Raw genomic sequence first — 6265 nt, 5'->3', positions numbered from 1 at the left:
GACAAACGCTGCACAGCTATGAATATATCTTATCTATGTAACATTTTATTTAGCTATGTCATCGCACGTAATTTATGTAACAACTGTCGTCTTGCCGTTGAATGAATGCATAGTCAAGTATAGACCGTATGACTTCCTAGAGGGGTAGCTATTGGGAGCACCAATTGTTTACATTCTATAGTTTCCTAATTGTATTTTATATCCGAAGTATAGATGTGTTTATTGGTATATTTTATATATGAGAGTAAATAATAAATATGTACATAATTATTCAGTTAATTAAATTATGATTATAAATATTTAGTTCGAATTTGCATGTGTACTTTATTAGTTACTCCTATAGATTGTGGTCTTTCGCCTGGGATCAAGCATGGCAGCCAAATTTGTGCGTTGCGGAAAGGGGTAAAGTCAAAAAGTTTTCACGTGTGTTTATTTGTGTAATCAACGTGATATTCATCATACATGTAATACTCAACTTAATAATTGTCTGTCAACTACTGAAATGATGATGATATAAAGATAACGAACTTGCGATTTAATCCCAGAGAATATCACACCTCTGTTCGTTAGTGTTTAACGGCCTGCATAACGAGGTGTGCTGTTACAATGTATAACATACTTAAAGGGGCTAAATCGCTAATATTTGGGACCTAGAAATTGACCCAAATGGGTCGAAACGCATATAATAATGTAATCTGGTTGTATATAAACTTGTATATTTACATTCAATTGTTTCCGTTTTAACTCTAATTTCAAATCAGTTAGATCCAGCGAAATACGAATGTCAATTTCTAGCGGCATATAATAATGTAATCTGGTTGTATATAAACTTGTATATTTACATTCAATTGTTTCCGTTTTAACTCTAATTTCAAATCAGTTAGATCCAGCGAAATACGAATGTCAATTTCTAGCGTCTGGTTATTCCAGTCTATTGCGCATGCTCTCATGGCGTCACCGTTTGACATGAGTTGTGGAATATGTCTAGCATCTCTCTTTCTGGTCACTTGTTACAAATGACGATGAAACGCCCCATGGTACACGATTCGTGTACCAATGGTAAAATGTTTATTTTGTCTTAAATATTGGATATAAGCCTACCTTTTCCCGGTAAGATAACAACATCAATGTTGATTTGAATTGACAAATAATTCGTGTTTTCAACGTGTAAGACTTTGGATGATATTGAGTTCGAGACTTAGCTACTTTAATATTATGTTTAAATGAATAGAATCTATAATAATATATTTTGCTATGTGAAAACACGTATCGAGTTCATTTTATTTTTTATATGAATCGGCATATAATATAGCTAAAATGTAAAGGGTCATATATACACTACCACTTAATTACCTTGTCATCATTCAAATTAATTACCTTATGTCACCATTCAAATTAATTACCATATGTCACCATTCAAATTAATTACCTTATGTCACCATTCAAAATTAATTCACCATTCCATGATTAATGTGTGATCATATGAAACCAATTAAATATTGGGTATCACCAGAAGTGATGTCACTCTAGCCTCTGAATCAAATATTTATTTGTTTGAATTTAAGACGTTATATATAATGCACCTGGTTAGTCCAGTCTAATCGGAAGTACGTTTCGGCATTTCAATTACGAACTGACGTTTGACCTCGATCATCAATTCCCATCATTACAAACCGCGCTCGAGTACACACCAAGTTGTACTGGTGTTAAACGTGTTCACTCCGTCTTATATATTTGATATCAGTTGCCTATATTTACACGGTAAGATAATTAGCAGTGGGAGCTAGGAAACCGGAGGACCCGAAGAAAACCCACGAGGTTGGACCCTACTCCTTGTCACGTACAACCAGGGAATCGAAACCCCGCCAGTTGACTCAATGACAAAGTTTGCGGGGAGAAATGCTGAAAATCAATAGGATTCGTCTTCTCATAACACCAATGCTTCTGTCTAATCCGTTGAAAACTGTAGCCTCTATCACGGTAACAAGATATATGGACAGGTGGCTGGATATTTAAAATAGAGTTTGTCCTCCCAAGGCACAATGGATTAAATATCCCTCCCAAGGCACAATGGATTAAATATCTTCTCGGCTTCTTGCCTTTCATTCTTCCGATTACGGACTCAAAGCAAGGCGATGAAGGAATAACATCAATCTATGCAGTGATTCGGCTTAGCTCATAGCCACGGAGTCGGTTAGAGCCATTTGTCGCAACTTGCCTTCGATATTATAAACGGGAAAGAAAGAAGGAGTACATATCAATTAAGCTTGGCATTAATTAATTTGACCTGACCTGATCTGCAATATGTCCTGAAACTGTCATTTTGTGTAAAGAGTAAGCAAAAGTGGTGCAACGTCAATACACTTACAGAAACATCAACAGGTGATTCTAGGCAGTAGGCGGATTAATATGTGATGATGGTACTGGTAACTATGATGATGACAATGTTGACAATGTGTTGATAATGATGAAAAGGTTGACAATGTTGACAATGTGTTGATAATGGAATACTAATTATGAATGTTCACTGAATATGTTGACAAATGATTGACTGATATATATTAAAATTCCTGACATAAATACATGTACAAGCATTGACATGCAACAATAAAATGTTAAAGTAATATTATGAAATAATTATTCCGTCACAAAACACAAATTCGTTTGCAGGCCTCTTGCATGTATGCCATCGAGTCAGATTTAGGTTATACTGGGCTTGTCTAAGAGAACAAGTTGAATAGGGTTACTTGGCATTCAATGCTACCATTTCCTGGAAGGCTGAACCAAATCTAGGAATACATAAAACAAAAGGAAATCAAACAAATAAAATACATACGGGACTTAAGTCAATAATACAACGAAAGGTGCAATTTGACCGTTACATTGTGCAAATCCAAATTCCCTCTTCTAAAATGGAATCATATTTTTGATAAACAATATTTGTTATTCAGGATTGGGGAACAGGCGAATCTATATTAAACCCCTCTCCATGTCAGATATAGACACTTATATTTACATTTTATAAATAAACAAACAATTTACAAGTTTTAACGCTGGTGTTATCCTTGCCCGTGGTGATAGTTTAAAAAATAATCAATGAAATGGAATGAAATGAAATGTGGTTTTGTGGCACGTCAGCTCCAACCGGGCTATATTGCGCCAAACATATGGTGAAAAATACAGCTTGTTTATTGTATTGTTGCTGGTTCCTGGATATAAGGGGGACAACCAAAGAGGGTGTTTAGTGAGGATCGTATTTATGAATTGCATTGTCAGCAATATGACGTAACAAATATATTGCCGCAAGAGGGACGCAGCTTACATTGAATGATTTGGTTTGCTCGCGACCCAAACGAAAATAATTTGGTGGTGTTGAATGTTGTGCCATTAGTTTCGATTTTAAGAGAAGTCTGCACTTATTGTATTACAATTCACTAATTGTCGATATGTATTTCACTTTAATATTCGAGTAATTTGGTTTTATAGAGATTAGAATGTGCCCTGTCTTTCACAGAGACAAGACGGTTTATATATCCCTTTTAGGGTAATAAAATCGGTTTCATTTTGACTGTCTATGGCTGATAATTATTCTTGATAAAATAGGAAGCAGGACAAACACTTAGTCATCAGGTTTGAAGTTTCCCCTTGTCAGTGATGCAGGACGGAGGGCCTGACAAGGACAGCTGTCTAGTCGTTCGGATGAGACGAAAAACCGAGGTCCCGTGTACACATTGGCGTGCACGTAATAGATCCCTTGGCAGTTGGAATTCGATATAAGAGTAGGCCGTAGCGCCGCTGCCCGGGCAAAATTTCCCTCATAGCACCTTGTATGGCGTATGCCCGTCTTCATTAGCCCAGGTTAGGAGCAGAACAGTAGGACGTTAAACCATATTTCCTTTCATTTCAAGTTTCGTTCAACTGCATTTTAGTCATACTTGTTTAATTAGATGTAATAACTAGCTATCGTTAACCGTGTAAAATGGTTCTACTTTTCTGCTACACGAAGACGCGAGAGGGGGGGGGGGGGCGGTGTAACGTGTTAACTCGACACAAACTAGGACATTTAGAGACTAAAATATGGTAAAATGTCAATCGTTGTTAGGGGTTTTAACAAACTTGGGAATGAAACCACGCTTATAATCTAGACCAGCCCACTTTAATGAATTGCACACTTTATACTATAATCAACCCGTGATAAAAAAGATCCTCATTAACATATGAATACGGTTGTTCTTTTTATATGAGTTGAAAAGAATAAAACACGCGTAGTCATACAATCATGAGATATGAATCATGATGTAGTTTATTTTCTATCATTAAAAAGAGACACGTGACGTTATAAATTCAATTTTAATGAGGTGTCAAATATAATACCCGTACGAAATTTAAACACACCTGAATATAAATAACGATGTGCATTAAATTTAAAGACACCTGAATATAAATAGCTGAAATCAAATGGGGTTTAAGATCCTACTTTTCTGTACTAACAGGGCGAATGAAGACGAGTATACGTCACACGATGTGCACATGTGGGATATTTTGTATTGACAGCGGCTCACCGTCTAATAGTATTTTGAATTCTAACTGTCAAAGGCCCCTCAATTCGTCCTACATCACCCATGAGGGAAAATGCCTCCAGAAAATATCGCGGAAGAAATACCGGGGGATGGGGGGGGGATTTAGAGTGGTTCCGAAATTTAAAGTGACGGAAATGTAAATAAATTTTGTATGATAATGTATATTGATAATTAGACAATGGGGCAGTGAAGGTTGCCATGGTTATATGGTTGTAAGTTCCTTAATGAATCGCTATAGGGTTTGTTCGCTTTAATAATAATCGTTTTCTATAGCGCTGAAAATTCAGTCAGTCTGACTGCTCTGTGGCGCTTTACAATGTAGATATGATTATGATTAGTCAAACAATTATCACGATTCTCCTTTTCCAAGTCAAGATAAAACAACAGTACATGAATACAGAACAATCTCAACATATAAACATAACACGACTACAGCACAGCCAATATCAACATAACGTAAAATGAAATGGGGTTTAACGTCCTACTGTTCTGCTCCTATACTGGGATAATGAAGACGGGCAGACGCCATACAGTGTGCTATGAAGTAAATTTTGCCCGGGCAGTGGCACTATGACCTATCCTTATATCGAATTCCATCTGCCAAGGGATCATTTACATTCACGCAGTGTGTACACGGGGCCTTGGTTTTTCGTCAAATCTGAACCAATAGATGGCTGTCCTTATCAGGCCCTCCGCCCTGCACCATTGACAAGAGGAAACCACGTCGGAAAATCTCGATGAACTTTCTCGGCCAATGCGGGTATCGAACACACGACCTGCATAGATATACTGAGCTCTAAACCCAGAAAGTATGGTGTCTACCTGTAGGTTATAGATATCATTGTTTTAATAGATCACATCTATTTTTCGTTATGACGTCATTATTTGTTAAACTCTGGCACACTGAGTGGCGACGATCTTACAAGTTACAAGTTAATGGTCCATCCGATTCGCCCAGTCAGCAGAAATAGCCACCGTCAACTTTAACAAGTCAATTGCCGTCTTTTAATTGGATCATTAACAGTTTTTTATGCTGTGGTCAGGTTATGGAAGATCCTAATCATCCCGAGAGAAAACAGGTACATAAGATTTGGACAATTGTTGAAAAATGAATAAAAAACATTTCGAATTATGTGACTCTGGCCATGCAGAACAAACAGTGCATTTATAAAAAATATAGACAATTTCGACTAGAACAAACGGAACAGATAATGTTAACATAAAATAGAACAATCGGAACAGATAATATTAACATAAAATAGAAATGAAATGAAATGAAATGGGGTTTAACGTCCTACTGTTCTGCTCCTAACCTGGGCTAATGAAGACGGGCATACGCCATACAGTGTGCTATGAGGGAAATTTTGCCCGGGCAGCGGCACTATCGCCTACTCTTATATCGAATTCCAACTGCCAAGGGATCTTTTACGTGCATTCCTATGTATACACGGGACCTCGGTTTTTCGTCTCATCCGAAGGACTAGACAGCTGTCCTTGTCAGGCCCTCCGTCCTGCATCACTGACAAGGGGGAACCACGCCGGAAAATCTGGATGAACTTTCTCGGCCAATGCAGGGATCGAACACCCGACCTCCAGGCTAGCAACATAAAATAGAACAAACGGGACAGACAATCTCAACATAAAATAGAACAAACGGAATAGACAATCTCAACATAAAATAGAAC

This window comes from Patella vulgata, chromosome 6 (assembly GCF_932274485.2).
Source record: "Patella vulgata chromosome 6, xgPatVulg1.2, whole genome shotgun sequence".
NCBI classification, from domain to species: domain Eukaryota; kingdom Metazoa; phylum Mollusca; class Gastropoda; family Patellidae; genus Patella; species Patella vulgata.
The sequence above is the reverse complement of the archived record's forward strand: the minus strand, read 5'-3'. Positions refer to the sequence as shown.